This window comes from Tenrec ecaudatus, chromosome 5 (assembly GCF_050624435.1).
Source record: "Tenrec ecaudatus isolate mTenEca1 chromosome 5, mTenEca1.hap1, whole genome shotgun sequence".
NCBI lineage: Eukaryota > Metazoa > Chordata > Mammalia > Afrosoricida > Tenrecidae > Tenrec > Tenrec ecaudatus.
In genome coordinates, this window is record NC_134534.1 from 57,252,092 (window position 1) to 57,269,493 (window position 17,402).

The 17,402-nt window shown below is 45.8% G+C and overlaps 1 protein-coding gene across 1 annotated transcript in view; it reads left to right on the forward strand.

The window, feature by feature from the left end:
• The window catches only part of PAG1 (phosphoprotein membrane anchor with glycosphingolipid microdomains 1), a 172,230-nt gene that overhangs the window by 39,225 nt on the left and 115,603 nt on the right, over nucleotides 1-17,402 (forward strand). The window contains exon 2 of the mRNA XM_075549537.1: nucleotides 11,088-11,153. The gene's annotated coding sequence lies outside the window, so the exon portion shown is untranslated. The remainder of the gene's footprint in view (nucleotides 1-11,087; nucleotides 11,154-17,402) is intronic.

Here is a 17,402-nt window from a genome sequence, read left to right on the forward strand (position 1 = left end):
TTCTCCCGTGGAGCTGGAATGCCTGGCGGCTTTGAACTTCTGACCTTGAGGTTAGCAGCCCAACATGTAAGGTTTCCTAAAACCCGATGCTTCAACCAACTCCTGTTAGGGGCTTTGGAGAGGCCAGTTCAACATGATGTTCCCATTTTCTGCCCAGCGAAAGGATGTTCTTGTATGAAGGACGTTGTCTTATGGAAGGAGGAGACTGCTTTCAAAGCAAGGCCCCTTTGCCTGCGCCTCTCTCTCTCTCTCTCTCTCTCTCTCTCTCTCTCTCTCTCACTCACTCTCTCAGGGTTTAGTTAGGAAGGGATACCCACAGCATAGATCACTCTGTCCCAGGCCCCAATGCATCTGAATCTCTTCCTGCAGATGTGTCACATCTTTGACAAACTTTTACTAAGAACTTTGAATTATTGGTTCAGTTTACTATGTGTGTTTTCAAAACATACCCTTTCAATGCAGTCTTTTCACTTTCATATATTTAACGAATTCAGCCCTGATTTCTAAAAGTGTAGGGAAAAACTTAAGATTTTTGGACAAAAGTAAGACCGATCTTTTATACTTGGATGAATTAAGATTTTCTTTCCCCAGAAAAACCACCATATGTTGGTGTTAAACTATGATTCAAGACAGATGTCTGCCATCTGCAGGCTCCTATTAACATGTATGTCAGTCCTTTCACCCTTTGGAGAGATGGCACAACAATGATGAAGTTGGGATATTAATTTTTTTTATTAACTGCTTTCCATCACTGAAATATAAGGGGGAAATCCCCAGTAAAGGAACAAAGGATATTATTGCCAGCATTAGATGGCTCTTGATTGAAAACAGAGAATAGCAGGAAGATGATTTATTCTGTTTTATTTACTATGTAAAGGCATTTGACTGTATGGATATTAACAGACTATGGGTAGCATTGTGAAAATGATATTTCCAAAACACCAGATTGTGCCCATGTGGAACCTGTGTACATAGGCTAAGAGGCAGTCATTGGAAGAGAACTTGGATCAGAACAAGGGGATCCCGAATCACTTAGAATCAGTAAACGTGTGCGTCAGGACTGTATCCTTTTAGCACATTCAACCTGTGTGCTGGCCAGATGATCAGAGAAGCTGGACTTAAATGAAGAACACAGCATTAAGATTGGAGGAAGGCTTAGGAACAATCTGTAATATGCATATGATCTTACCTTGCTCGCTGAAAGCAAAGAAGACTAGAAACACTTATTGATGAAGATCAGTGAGCACACGCCCCTCAGTATGGATTGTACCTCACTGTAAAGAAAATGAAAATCCTCACAACTTGCCCGATCAATAACATCACAATAGACAGAGAAAAGGTTGAAATTGTCAAGGATTTCATTTACTTGAATCCACCATCAAGGTTTACAGAAGCATAAATTAAAAAAAAGTTAAAATCAAATGATGCAGTGTACCATCTGCTGCAAAATATTTCTTTGAAGAGAGAAAGATCAAAGTTTTCACGCTGACGACGGAGTAAGGTGCCCCTGACCAGAGGTGCCATATGCCTGCGTACCACGGGGCGTGGGTAGTGAATAAGGAAGGCTAGGAAAGAACTAATGCCTTTGGATTAGGGTGTTGTTGAACGACAGTGCATGTACCCTGGACTGCCAGAACAAACAAGTCTGTCCTAGCTGTGTAGTCAGAATGTTCCTTCAAAGCAAGGATGGTGAGATTTTTGTCACAACTTTAGACATGGTGTTAGGGAGGGACCAGTTTCTGCAGAAGGACATCATGTTTGGTTAAGAGGTCATTGAAAAGATGACCCTAAAAGAGAGAACCTGACCCTGAGGCTGCAACATAACAACAAATTGTGACCACGGCTCCAGAGCAGGCGGTATTTAGCTCTGTTGTGTATGAGGTCGCTAACCCTTTGACGCCTAACTGCAAAAGCAATCACAATGAGGACATGATAGCTCCTAATCTTCCGTAGAAAAGGAGCCCTACAGTGTATGATATCCGTCTTCCTGACTTGATTGCTGAAGACAAAACGGGTGCATAAGCAAATGTGGTAAAGAAAGATGATGGTGTCCAGCTATTGAAAGACAGCATCTGGGCTCTTCAAGGCTTGTAGTTAAACAAGCGGCCATCTAACAGAGAAGCAACAAAAAACCCACAAGGAAGAAGCACACCAACCTATGTGATCATGAGATGTCAACAGAAAGAGGTACCATAAGTTCAAGCAACACACAACCAAATCAACATAAAGGGGCGTGGATGTAGCGGAGACCCAAAGCCCACCAGCCAGACAATTGAACAGTCCCTCTGGGAAGGGCCACATGGAAGGGATGATAAATCCAGGGTGCAGTATCCACTGATGAACCACATAACTGTCCTCTCTTTCTGTAAAATGAGGGAGGTAGAGATGAGACATGAAAATACTGGGTTGCATCACTGGTCCTGAAATGAGCAAAAATGTGGAGAGTCAAGCTCTCAACCAAAAATAGCGTGTGGCCCAGTTCTAGCCAGCAGCACAATGTGGCTCTCTGGCTCCATGGTAGTAGGCCAGTGAGCTGCTGGCTGCTAAGTGTGCTTGTGGCTTTCTGTGCCTATCACCATCTAAGTGTATGTAACACATTGACTAAATACAGATTTTGGTGAAGTGGGAACAACCAGTGTCCTCCGCACCTTAGAGATGGGCGTTTAAATGTTACTGTCCATTCTTAAATCACGAAAAATTCCTGAAGGAACAAGTTGGAGGAAGGAGGTATGCATCCCAGTCCGGGTTCTGTAACCCATTACAAGTCACCCAGTCTGTCCTGATCTCATATCTCCTCGTCTGTGAAGTGAAACTTGATCTGCGCGGTCTCTGATCTGTGTTTCTCACACTTTCAGCACAGATAAGTGACCAGACCCTCCTGTTAATGTGTAGGTCTGGAGTGGGGCCTGGAGTTTGACTGTCTCACCAGCTTCGATGGATTCAGATATTGCTCATCCTAAGACCACACCTTGTTGAGCAAGCTCTGCATGGTCTCAACCTGCAAGCTTCCATTAGCTTGACAGTTTGATGAAGTATGATCGCCTGACGTTTCAGAAAAGACAGGGTGGTTTCCTGAAACGTGCCGGCCACAGCATGCAACGGTTCGCATTCTTCATACCCATCGTCATCAAAACCCTTTAAGTGCGTCATTGTGCACAGCAGTTTCACGTGATTTGCAAAAAGAGCCAACTGGATTTGGTCCCTGACTTTTAGGCTTGACAACCTGAGACCGCTAAGAACCATACGTAAATTCAATAATAAATATTGAGTGATCAGTGTTCATGCAGATACAGAACACATTAAAATAAGGACATTCCTTAGTTTGGCATCGGTATTTTCTTACAGCGGCCATTCCTTTTTAGATCCGGACAACAGAAGAGACTGCCTTTCATTTTACTGAAAAACACGATGTTTGTTTCTCTTTTACAGGTGGGGCTTGGGAAAGAGGTAGATCCATTAATTTTGGGGGGGGGGGCATCATTACTTGGAATATCTTGGCTTCCCCCATTCCCAAGAAAAAGTTTATTCGTTGCCCACCCCAGCCCCAAGCTTGATGACCATGTCCAAGTGCCCCAGTCTGATTTTGTGATGCTGAGCATTAAGCGTGTGTCACAAGTTTGTTCTCAGCTCTTTTCACCCAAAGACTTGGCCTAGACACATTGAGTCATCATTACGGAGGAGGAAACGTGGGCAGTTAAGTGAAGCAGAGAGGGAGACTTTTGTGTCCAGCATCTCTTGATGATGAACGTGCAGTTAGTTACACTCTGTCCTATGAGTACATGTACATTTGCCGAACTGACCCGAAGGCTGGGCTGCCTGCGTGAAGGAAAGAGTCGGTGAATGGGCACTACTGACGAGCTTTCCTGATGAAGGAACTAGATCTGTTCTTCAAGTCTGAGCTACCCACTCACCAGATATTTCATTCAGGGGCCCTTGCTGTTGACCAGAACATGCCACCTTGGCTCTCTGACCTCTCCTAGCTCAGAAGTACCCCAAAGAAGAACCGTACATTTGTGAGATGGTCACATCTGACCAAGGATTCCTTTTCCAAATATTTACCTACAGTGGCGTTAAAGACCATTGGTTTATGTCTTCTATTGATATGTGTGGTGGTGGTGGTTAGGTACTGGTGCACAGAGACCTGGGCACAACAGGGCAGAAACACCAATCTCATCATTGCTGCCTTGTTTGAGCAGGTTTTGTAGCAGCTGTGTCAGTCCATCTTGTTGAGTGTCTTTCTCTTTTACCCTGGCCCTCTACAAAGCCTGATGTTCTTCTCCAAGGACCAGTCCCTCCTGATACCATGCCCACAGTCCTACCATCCTGGCTTGTAAGGAACATTCTCACGGCACTTCTTCTAAGACAGATTTAGTGTTCTTCTGTTCTTTGCCAACACCATACTTCAAAGGCTTCAATTCTTCTTTGGTTTTCCTTATTCATTTTCCAAAATAGGCACATAAACTACTTAATAGTCACTGTGTATAATGGGTTATGAGTTGAGCTTCCAACCTTAAGGTCAGCAGTTCAAAACCACTAGTCCCTCCAAGGGAGAACTATGAGACTGTTTACTCCCATGAAAATTTATAGCCCTGTAACCCGACCACAGAGGCAGTTTTGCTGTGTCCCATATAGGGTCACTGTGAGTCGGAATCGGCTCAGTGGCGGCACACATTTGATTTGAGTGTACGCTTAGAGATGCAAAGCTGCCGAGCAACCGATGTGATCGAGTTCTCAGGTTACAGCTGAGCGTTGACTTAATGAGGTGGGAGAGCAAGACACCATCTTATAATCTGGCATCCGTGGGTGTGAAACCTGACTGGGCTGTCGCGCCTCTTGAAGCTCCCGTTTCCCCACTGAAGACTCAGCGTAAGGAATGGGCAGCATCACGTCTGCCAGGAGCCAGGACTCGTAACTACTAATTATTCCTTATTATAATAACACTATAGTAAGTGTTAGCATCCGAAATCATTTTGGCCCTGAAAGAGAAGAGGAAGAGACTCTAACCGTGGCAGTTGTAGATGATGTCTCGTGAGTGTGTGTATGGGAGTCTGAGTCCGGGTTGAAAATGTCACACTGTTTATTAGGAATAACGCTGTTATGGAGGCAAAGCCTACATTAATTAGGTGCAACCTCGTCTTTCTTTCTGGAATGTGGCATACAGCTACTGTTTTCATTTTACAAAATTATCTGTAAAGAGTGAAGGCAGTCTACTCGTATTAAAGAAGATACAAAACTGCAAGATTATTTCAGGATGCTAGACTTTGAGACACACAAATGGCAATCAACAGCACTGCAGATTTTGCACCAGTGCCTCGTACTGGATTGCTAGGGCCACATGTAATTACATAGGATTCGAGGGAACTGAGCTTCCTGTAGACCTTCCCAGGCAAATGAGAGCGGAGTGGCTGGCCCCTGCTAGCAGGGTGTAGGGTGGCTGCAGTTAGGCCCCAGGAGACGGGGGGTGGGGGGGTGGGGGAGTGGGGGGGAACAGTATTTGCTTGCAGACAGGTTGGGAAAATGAGCCAGGTACTTAGAGGGCATCGTTCTCTAGTTACTGGAATCTGATGCCTGCCAACCGAATGGTTATGTTGCAAGCCAAGATAGAGCAAGGACACGAGGTGCAGTTGGAGGGAAACTAAAAACCAAACAATTAAAATGCGCCGTTTATGTTGGAGGATGGAAAGCAGAGTCCCAGGGAAGTCCTTTTCCTTTGAAAATCCAAGGTTGGCACACCCAATCTAAAGACCGTTTTGTGGGACAAATAAGAGGCTGTCTGCTATCATGCAGATGTGTAGTCTCAGGAACCCTATAGAGCAGTTGTACATCCTTCAGGGGGGCAGAGCCAGAATCGACTGACTGGTGCTGGGTGGTGGCTTCTGGCTGAATGAAGATTATGCCACCCTTGCTCCGACGACACTGGTCTAAGCCATTACTTCCCCAAAATCAGTGTCCTCCTAAACCACTTGGGGAAGAGCCCTAGGCATAGTGGTTACCCACTGGGATGCTAACTTCAAGACCAGCAATTCAAAACCACCAACTGACTGCTCCTTGGGAGAGAGATGAGGCTGTCTATTCCTGTAAAGAGTTATAGCCTCCGTAACTCATGGGCAGTTCTACTCTGTCTTACAGGGTTGCTCTGAGTCCGAGTGAACTTGGTGGTGGTGAGTTTGGTTTTTTGGTTTGGGTATAAACCACCTGGGGATCTTGTGAGAATGCAAATTCAGATTCAGATGGTCTGGGGAGGCGACAAGAGTTTGTTTCTATCAAGTTCCAGGTGTTAGTTGTGTGTGTGTGTGTGTGTGTGTGTGTGTGTGTGTGTGTGTGTGCGCGCGTGCGCACGAGAGAGAGAGAGAGAGAGAGAGAGAGAGAGAGAGAGAGAGAGAGAGAGAGAGAGAGAGAGAAAAGGGGGCTACATTTTGAGAACTCACTGCCACTGGTCTCTTCTGACTGTCAGTGCCCCTGTGGGCTTCCCAGACTGTAACTCGGAGTAGAAAGCAACTCGTAGTTAGTAACCCACTTCACCACGTCGAGTAGCAAGGCTCTTATCCAGTCTATTGACACATCTATTTTATAATCACCTCCACCTGGTACCTTGTTTCTAACTGCCCTTGCCCTCCACCAGTACCCATTATCTCATCCCGCCTAGAACCTGCAGTTATGATGGATGCGTGAAGCCCACCGCTCTCAGGAGACCATCTCGGGGGTTGGGGTGGGGGGGCATCTCAATACCCTCTTAGCAGGGTCAACGTGGCCAGGCCTCTAGCTGACCTTGGCTCCCACCACTTTCCAGTATGTGTCAAGTCCCAGAGTCCGTGGCGCCATTTCCTGCCCCGTGGCCCCTTGCCATCATAGCTGTCAAGTCTCAAGTCTCTGATCAACTCCTGTTTTCTCAGTGAGTCCGTTCCTGGGGTTCCCACTTCAATTCATCTCACCACCACCACCACCCTCCCCCACCCTCCTCCACCCCCACTGGTAATTCCTAACTAGCTTCAGTGTTCTCTCTAGCAATTAACACAACTATTTGGTTTAGGGAGTGGTCTAGTCACGCCCTCCCATCTCCACTGGAATGCTCCTGGAGGGCAGAGTTTCATGTTCTGGGGAGTGTTTGCTCCTTACATACAGTAGTGGAACAGTTATCAGAGTGAGTTATGTACGTATGTTAGAACAGACTCTGAAAGAGCAGATTGGAGGTGGGGGTGGGAAGTGTCCATCAGCATATGTGTTACCAAGCCAGTCTGGTGCTTTGGGAAGAGACCAGGGCTAACAAAGGTCCTGTGTGAACTTAAATGTGCCCTGATGGAAATAGACCTTTGAGCCCCCCCACTCGCTTCAAGGACCAGCAGGGAAAGTTCCCAATGTCAAATTCTACCCCTTCTCTCATTAAGCTCCCTCAGGGGGATCTGTGTCTTAGGCCAGGGTTTACCCACCCACCATGCACTGGGCCAGAAAGCTTTGCTGTCTTCTCCAGGGCTCTGGACAAGCCTATAACCAGTTAGCTGCCATGAGCGTCTGACTCCATTTGACCTCTCTGTGGTGGAAATGACCCTGTGCCTTTTAGTCGGTGGGAAATACCCGAAGATGCATCACGATGAAGGTGTCTGCAATGAGAAGGCTGTCTGCCCCAAGGATGGGAGGTCAGGTCAGGCTCTTGCTCCACTGGGAGCGAAGGGGGCTCAGGTTCAGACATTTTCAGCAGTCGGAGTCTCCCCTGAGGGAGAAAGACGGTATCTCCGGCTCCAGGGGAGAGTTGCAGGCTGGGAAGCGCAGAGGCAGTTCCGTCCTGTCTTAGCGGGTTGCTATGAGTCAGCATCAACTCCATGGCAGTGAGCGAGTGAATACCTACCTTGAATGTCCTTGGTTTTGATAACATCAGTGTGTGATGTATCACTCTCTCCCTCTTTCTCTCTCGGTATTGAATAAGTTGTGATTGTGGGAGGGGGGCGGTAAGTATGAGGTGTTTGTGGGTATTAAATAGGGTAACATAGAGATGGCATCACACAGAACTGAGTCCTACTCTCATGGTCTCATGGGCCCAGAGGTCTTTCTGCACAATGGTGAAGGTAGATAAAGAAGACTGTGTTTCAGTGATGAAGTTCGATAGAGAGGATTTAATAAGTGACCGTTCATTTTAAATGAGTGGATCTCAATGGGGGTGGGAGAGGGGCAGTTTCACCCTCAGGGGCAGTTGGCAATGTCTGGAGACATTTTTGGTTTTCACAATGGAATGGGAGGGTAATCGGCTCCCTACATGAAAAATGAACGAGCCCAAATGGCCAGTCGCGCTAAGATTGTGAAACCCTGTTTTAGACCTGAGACTTGATACTGGTGTGCATAAATAGAGAAGATTGAGGATGATGGGATGGGATATGTACAAGAGGCTGTCACAAGTTGGAAAACCTATCTACCCTGCACCCCATGCACTGCCATCAATCCTATGTCAACCCATGGTGACCTTATCTAGGGCTTCTGTAGCTAAACAGCTGGTGGCTTTGAACCCCTGAACCTGGAGTGAGCAGTCCAGGGGCACCCAGTAGCATGAGTAGGGCTGCTTTACCAGGTACCAGGATCAACAAAAACGTAGAAGGTTAAAACCAAATGCTTGACCAGATGTCTGTTTACGCATTATTACTTGAACTCAAAGAGTTGAGTCTTGGATACTCAGTGTAGAGGCAGGGGTGAGGGGATGAGAGCTAGCATTGGCTTGGCGGAGAGGTCAAGCCACATGCTGTTAGGAAACCCTTCAGGGTCATCACTTAAAGGAGGCCTGGTGACATCGTGGTTACGAATTGGGCTGCTAACCACAAGGTCAGCAGCTCAAAACCACCAGCCGCTCCGTAGGAGAAAGACGGGACTTTGTACTTCGGTGAAGAGTGAGTCTTGGAGCCTCATGGGGCGGTTCTACGCTGTCCTAATAAATGGTTGTTAGGAGTTGGCATGGACTCGATGGCAGTGATTCGGGTTTGAATTTGATCACTCGAGTCCCTCTGCGCTGTGTTTACTTGATGACTTGGTTTCCTGAGCTTGCTGTGTTGCCTCTGTACCCTCTTGCTAGTTTCACAGTGGTTTATCAAGAAACATTTATTCAAGAGATTACACGGTGTTTCTCACACCATCAGAGTCAACTAAAAAGTTATGTCTCCACTTTGGAACGGGCTATTCCCCATACTCGGGTTGGTTGATTGGTTTGAAACGCACCTTTCCCTGATTTTATAAGTAAGTTTTTCAGACTGGTATGGAAGTGGGCAGATTGAACCCACAGTAAGCCTGAGCTGTCATGGCCAGTGCTTCTGGATTTGCGGGGAGGGTTTGCTGTTGTTTTGCAAAAGGCAAACGATTTCTTTGAGAGCACACACTGGGCAGATATGTAAGCCTCTCTTCCCTTCTTCTGCACGGATCTCTCAGAGCTCATGTCCAAGAGACTCTTAGGTGGCTGCGGGCAGGGCTTCCTGGGGGTGGGGTGGTGTGTGGGGGTGTCTGATGCTGCCACATCTTGAATGGATCTTGATCCTTTTTATTGTGGAATTTACTAATGGCCTTCTGCCTTTTTCTGGAGAAAAAGAGTTCTGGTGTTGGAAATGCACAGGGATAGTTCTCCCCTATCCCGTGGGGCCTCTCTGAGTCAGAATCAACTGTGGCAGTGAGTTTAGTTGTCTGGTTTTGGTCCTTTTAGCATAGCATTACATTTCATTTCATTTCTTCCGAGGAGAAGTTCTCTTTTTCACCTTTTAAACTTTATCCCTCTGCCCCCCAAACCACCTTCTTCCCCCCAACCCCCCCAAAAAAAGAATAAAAGTAAAAAACATTAGTTGATCTCCCTGGCTCTTTTGCCGAAGACAATTTAGGCTATCTTACTGGGTTATTTTTACCCATGCTCTTCCTTCCACTTAGCATACGATATAATGCCTTCCTAGATCCACCATTGTACAAAAATGGAATTTTCCATTTGAGATTGCATTTCTCAAACTTGAATCACACTTTCTTCCTCTGGGGGAAAGTGCTCTTTATAAGAGATTTTGCTTCATCTTAAGAATAGGCAGGGAAACCACTTGTAATAATTCTCCACGATGGCTGAGACAAGGAACTACCAAGTGGTTGGCACACAGGAGCGGAAATGCAGGGGCTTACTCTTCTGGAGCCGGGAAGTCCAAAGTCAATGTTGAAGCTGAGCCTCCGAGGGAGCACACCTGCTCCAGTGTCTGCTGAGAGCCCGGAATCAAGGTGCTCCCTGCCACATCAGGCCCGGCCTCCGTTGTCACGTGGCCATCTTCCTCTGTCTCTTCCTTTTTCATAAGGACACCCGAGTCATTGGACTAGGATCTGCCCTGCTTACTGTATGACCTCAGGTGGCTTATGACATTTCCCAAACCCCATTTCCAAACAAGGTCACATTCTCAAGCACCAGATGCTATGTCTTCTACATATCTTTTTGGGGAAGACACAATTCAGCTTCTACCTCATAACACAGTTCATCTCAAACGCAGCATATTTCTGGATGAAGATGCGGTGCAGCTGAAATGGTTGTAAAAGTTACCACAGGAGTCTATGGTTTTGTTATGGCTTCAAACAAGCAAGACCCTTTTCTTATTGCGGCGTGTGACTGATCTTGTTTGGATCCATGGTACCTGTACCGTCGAAGGGGTTGTTCAGAATCAGGTGTGTGATTGTAGTACTGGTGCCAACCTCAGTGATCCTGAGCTGTCACGGTGGGTCTGTAGATGCACAGTTGTGTCGGTGTTGACGAGAAAGACAAGTTGAGGCAACGAGGAAGAACAAATGAGAGGGATGACATATTAACCATTGAGAGCTCTTGCTGTCCATGCCTTCGTGTTTCTTTTCTTACATCCATAATGTTGGGGATAATATGTGGGTCTGTGTGTATGCTTTAAGAGCATGTTCAGCTCTTGTTTTTTTTAACACTCATGTATATGAGTAAGATACTAAATGTTCATTAAGCAATCACTAGTGGCTTTCCTTGTTGACCATAGCATTAATGAATAAACAGTTATTTCATGCTTAGTTCTTAGTACTGTAATCCATTGTACAAGTTCGGCATTTTGAAATTGCTTCCTTTTGGGTTTTCTTTCCAGAAAACAACGAAGCAGCTAATTTTGGCAGTGAGACTCGCCTTCAGAGCTTGGAAAAGTGATGTCAAGGTATTCATTTATCTGTTTTTTCCCCTACATTATTGCTTCGTGAACCCCCTGCTCACATAACTTTGTGCAGAAGCATCAGTAGTTTCTTTGATTGCAGACACCACTTCTCAGTGGAAAAATCTAGTGTGACTTTGTGAGTAGCTCCATGAATCTTTGTCCCAGAGGTTGAGATATCAACCCTTCCAGCAAATGATCCCCGCTGGTCTGGGATGGCAACAACTGCCTGGAGATGCCCACGTGGAACTGGGCAGAATGCCTGCTCTCTCTAATCCCTTCCCTCATCGTTGAGCTGAGGGTGATCACTGGGAAGCTTCCACCAGTAGGTGGAAAGATTACTAGGACAGTAGTCCATAGAAAATCCTTATAACGTGGTCACCACCCACGAACAGCAGCAAGAATATATAGGAGGCTGCTTTTACTATTCTCGTCCCTAATGGCATTAGTAATCCTATTAGTGCTGATAATAACATTACTTCCTATGCTGCTGGAAACAACTGCGTTTTCTAATTCCGTGGGGGTCTCGCCCATAGTGGATAAGTTTCGGCAAAGCGCTGGCCATCTGCTTCCAAAAGCTAGTCAATGAAAACTCAGTGCAACCCAACCAAGTATTGCTATCGCTCTTGCCATGGTGCTGGACTGCTGCTCAGTTGTACATGCAGTTGCCCTGCGTCAGAACCAACTAACAATAAACTAAGGTGGAAAATTTGGAAATGACCTTGAATTATCTGGGAACAGTGCCCAATCCACAAAAGAATCTCCAGTCTAAATGAAAGACCAGTGAACTCAAAGGCTGCCTGTGTTTGACTTGACTAGTTAGTTGATTGCCCAGTGATCCATTTTCATAATGAATACGTGGACTCTGAAGTGTTATGTCCACCCATTTAAAAGATTTACCAACCTCACGTGCTGTGACCCGAACGACCCGTTTCCATTACACGTCATTATCTAATTCCTCTGCGACTAGAAAGGAAGGAGCGCATCTGGCCTGAATTTCCACAGTGACTTCCCAGAAGGAATCTTGTAAAATAGGGCACTGTCTTTTAATTACATCTTTCCTTCGGCTTGTGGAGAAATTCTTCCGAACCCTTTCCTCCTAGGAAAGCGGGGAGTGATCTCAGGGCCTTTCTGATCTCCCCCAGAGGGCAGTTCTGTTTCTCAATAGAACTGCCAGTCGTGGGAAACAGCCTGTCTTTTGTGTGTTAACCTAGACTAAAGGAGTGCACAGAGAGCTTTGCTGAGCCAGTCTCTAAAACTGTCTTCTCGCCTCCCAACATTTGCCTAGCCTCTTGATTGAGGGATGAAATATTGTTTTCTCTTTTGCACGTTGATTTCCAGGGGAGCTGCTCATTTCAGACATTTGATCTGTGGATCTGAAATGTGCATTTTCAAGTTATGGGGAAATACGATATTTGAGGGTCATTTTAGGATAAACATTGGGTGTCTCTGTAGTGGAATCACTGCCGGCCATCCTAAGGTTCTGGGGGTGTTGTACTGTGTGACGACATGACTGTTGGTTTATGCCAGGGGTCCTCAAACTTTTTAAACAGGAAGCCAGTTCACTGCCCCTCAGATCATTGGAGGGCCGGACGATAGTTTTTTTAAAAAAAAACTATTAACAAATTCCTATGCACACTGCACATATCTTATTTTGAATTAAAAAACAAAATGGGGCAAAAACACCCGGCGGGCCGGATAAATGTCCTCGGTGGGCTGCATGTGGCCCGCGGGCCGTAGTTTGAGGACCCCTGGTTTACGCTTTACAAACTGAAGAATGGTTTTATTTAGCCTGCTTCTAGCCTGCTCTCGGTCGCTCTCTTAATCCCAACAGTCTGATGATCTTGATTTGTATGTTCCAAGCACCTCTCAAAATTAGTATGCATAAGACTATCCACCTTCCATACTCCACTTACAATGGATTTTTTCTTCTTCTTCTCCCGGGATCAATTTTTCAATTAATGGCTTCACATTCCACCTGATAATGCAAGCCAGAAATGTCCATTCTGACATTGACTCGCCCTCCACATTCAGTCCACACCAGATTCGGGTTTTGAGAAAATAGATGAACGTTCTGAGAAGAAGGGCCAGTGCCTGGCGAGGTCTCAGATGTTAGCCGACAGCTGTCATACATGTTCATTGTGATCTCCTCCTCCTGCCGTCTGCCATGATTGCATCAGTTCAGATCTCACCAGCTCTGGGTGGGTCTGTGGCATGAGCTAACCCATAGAGGTCTCACCCAAGAGATGGTGCCCCCCCCCAGGTACCCAGTTCCCCCAATGTGTGGCATGATTTCTCACTGAATGGCTTCTTTGTAATCTCAGGGGAGAAAATCCAGAAACTTGGTATGGGCCTTTCACAGTCTGACTTGTCTTCCTCTACTTTACAATCTGGGCTTCATTTGAACTCGGTCTCCCTCCAGATATTCCCAACAGAGCGTGCCCAAGCAGGCCCCAGGCCCCAGTGTGTCGGCGCATGCTGTCCCCATGTGTGACAGTGACCTTGCTCTTGCTTTCTGAATGAATGCTGAGCACACTCATCAAGAATGTACAGAACCTCTGAGAAGCCCTCCCTGGTCCCCCAGACACAACCAGGCCCCCGTCATCCCAGGATGGCATTAAACGTCAGGGCAAAAGTGAGATCACGATCATTTTTGTACGGAAACTTCTGATGGATACCTGGCACACAGGAACACACAGGAGGTGTTCTGATTTATTCACAGAAATCTAACTCTGAAAGTGTAAAAAGAAAAACCCAAAACCTCACTGCCATCGAGTCAGTTCCGACTCAGGGAGACTCTGTAGGGCAGGGTGAGCTGCCTTCTCTGGATTTCCAGAACCGTGACTCTTCACAGGAGTAGAAAGGCGCATGTTTCTCCAGTCTGAAAGTGTCATAAATTAAGAAGGTCATATTCTTGGAAAGAGATTAACCTCATGCTGTGCCTTTTTGAATGATTAGCTGCAAGGATTTTTCTCAACAATAATGTTTAGCTTTTTCGTGTGTTCTGAGTATCCATGCAATAAAGAAAACCCACCGCAATGAATTATTGGCCCCTTTCCATGGTCTGCTGATGACAGTAAGTCTTCACGTGATTAGATTTCCCTGGAGCTTGTGATGATGCATCGTTTCCACCCTGGAAGGCCAGTCAGTGGAACTCCTGAACTCCCAACCAGCTTTGGTGATGATAGTAATACTGGTGTCAGCTTTTAATTGGGGATTCAAAATGTAAATTATTCTTAAACACCCCCCCCTTTATTTATTTGTTTATTTGTTTTTTGCTTCTATGATCTCTATCTTGGAAGCATGTTTCAAATCCCCAGCGTTGTTCTTTTGAGTTATCAGGAAGAAAAGCAGTAAGAGTCGGGGCAGAATCAGTAACTGTCCGTGGAGACAGTCTGCCCTTGTTAGAGCTTGCAGCTCCCAATCCAAGTCAACAAATGAGTGTGTTCCTGGAGAGACCACAGTTAACACAATTAGTGTTGAACCACATCTTTGAGGCGCTCCAGGGGAAATAATGGGATTCATTTTCAATTCAAACTAATTCTAAGTAAGAAACCAAGAGCCCTGGCTTTCTGGAGTGGCCTTGTAACCGAAGGTTACACCGCAGGGCATGTCAGAAATCTAACAACTTTCTTCACTGTGAAAACAGGCTTATGTTGTAAGTTGATTGCAAAGCTGAGGGGGGAAATGATCACGTTAGCTGGCTTTCGTCTCGTGTTTGATCTTTGACTATCAAAGATAGGGATCATTTCACCACAAGCTACTCATTTTATGTTCATTAATCAGTCCATTTTGATAACTACGTGTTTGTTCCCTGGAAACATCCAAGAGTCATGAGAAAGAATTGGCTTTGAATATAAATAAGTGTTACCTCGTAAATCTAAGTTATCTCTAGGTTTGGTAGTTACTACATTGTCTTACTCTCAGTTTAATTCACTTAAAAATTGTTATTTCTCTATTCTCCATGTCTTGTATATGTGTTTTCTGAATTAGAAAACCCGTGTGTGTGTGTGTGTGTATGTGTGTGTGTGTGTGTGTGTGTGTGTGTGGTTACTTTATAGAAACTTGCAACAATACTACAGAAGAAAATGAGTCATGATGGCATAGTGGTTTCTCATTGGTTGCTATGTTAATCTGGGTAGATTAGAGAAGCAAACTCCTAGATACACATATGTTTATAGGAAAGAGTTTTATATAAAGAGTAATTGTACATTAAGAAAACATCTCAGCCCAGTCCAGATCAAGTCCATAAGTCTGATATTATCCCATATGCCAGTACCAGTCTGTAGAGTCCTCTTCAGACTCATGCAACACATGCAATGATGCGGTGTGCAGGAAGATCACAGACCAGTGGGCAGAAAGTCTTGTGGATCCAGTGGTGGTGGAGGCATCTTAGCACTGGTGTGGGTCTCCATGTGGCTTCTCCAGCTCCAAGGCTCTGGCTGCCATCAGCATAGATCCATGTGGCTCATCAATAGGAATGTCTCACAGGGAGTGAGTGTGTTCGACCCCGAGGAAGCTATTTATCTCCGTAGCACCTTCAAATGAGGTCATCAAGCTGCAACCTGATTGACAGGCTAAACCGCACCCCTTCACTCTTAATAGTCTCAAGTTGGCACCATATTATTTAACTACTACAGTGGCTAACCACAAAGTAAGCCGAATGGAACCACCAGCCATTCTAAGGGAGAAAGGTGAGACTTTCTACTCCCATAAAGAGTTACAATCTTAGAAACCCACAGGGGCAGTTTTACTCAGCATTACAGGGTCACGATGAGTCAGAATTGACTTGATGGCAATGAGTGAAGGAAGAATAAAAGGTCACTGTAAGCTCATTGGAATCTCTGTGTGCTACAACGAGCTTAGCTCCACCCAGAGGTGTTTCCAAAGAAAGGTCTCGGAATCTACTTCCAAATGCCAGTCCTTGAGAAGTCTGTTGAGTGCCATTCTCTCTGAAATTCACGGAGTTGCCGTGAGTTGGAGTCGACGCTCAGTCGAAGGCAACTGGGTTTCGGGTTTTCTCGTTTTAGTTTTTGTTCTTCTGAGACCATTACCTAAGGGGAACTATTACAGAGCATGACAATTCCTGGGCCATTCCTCGTCCCCACGAGGCAGTAGGTTGAACAGAACCAAGCAATGCTATGTCATTTAAATTCTGGAAAGGTATGTCTCAGGGGTATAGCCTTTAACCAGTCAATCGGTGTGCTGAGCAGATCAGCAGAGAAGCTGGACTATGTGAAGAAGAATGTGGCACCCGAATTGGAGGCGGACTCATGAACAACCTCCAACAATATGCAGATGGCACAACCGTGTTTGCTGAATGGGAAGAGGGCTTGAAGCATGTACTAGTAAGGAGCCAAGTCTAAAGCATGTGTTTGGATTACACATTACTATACAGAAGACAATCCTGACAACTGATCAACAAGCAACAGCATGGTAAATGGAGAAAAGATCGGAGTTAAGGAGTTCATTTTAATTACATCTACAATCAAGTCCTGCGGAAGTAGCAGGCCAGGCATCGCACAATATGCTGCTTGGGACAAATCTGCTGCAAACGGCCTTTTTAGAGTTTTAAAAAGCCAAAATGTGACCTTGGAAACTAAGGCCAACCTGACCCGAGCAATGGTATTTTCAGTAACCCCCTGTACATATTGACTTTGGATTGATGCATAGTAACTATGGTATTGCTAAAAGAATGAATACTTCTGTCCTGCAAGAAGAAAAATCAGACTCTTTCTGAGAATCGAGGATGGTAAGGATTCCTCTCATGTATTTTGGATATGTTATCAGAAAGGACTCCAGAAAACTCCACAAACTCACAGCTGTCCCATTGATCTGACTCATAATGTGCTACAGGATGTGGTCGAACTGCCCCTGAGGATTTCCGAGGCTGTAACTCTGTAGGGGAATAGAAAGCTTTGTCTTATCTCCCACAGAGGGTGGTGGTTTTGAAATGCTGACCTTGAGGTTAGCGGCCCAGTGTGTACAGTCCCTGGTAGAGGAGAGGGGGGTGAAGAGAGGCACCTCCCCAGTGAGATAGATGGATTGCCCCTGTAGCTACCAGAGTAGGCTCAGACATAGGGCTGTTAGGAAGATGGTACAGAACTGGGCAGTGGCTTATTTTGTGGGGTACAGGGACAGGGTGAGTGGGCCTGGCTTGCCCGGCACCAGAGAACAACAATGGAAGGCAAGCCAGTATTGCGCCTGCCAATTTCACCCGCCTTCACTTACCTTTTTATTTAGGAAACAGAAAGT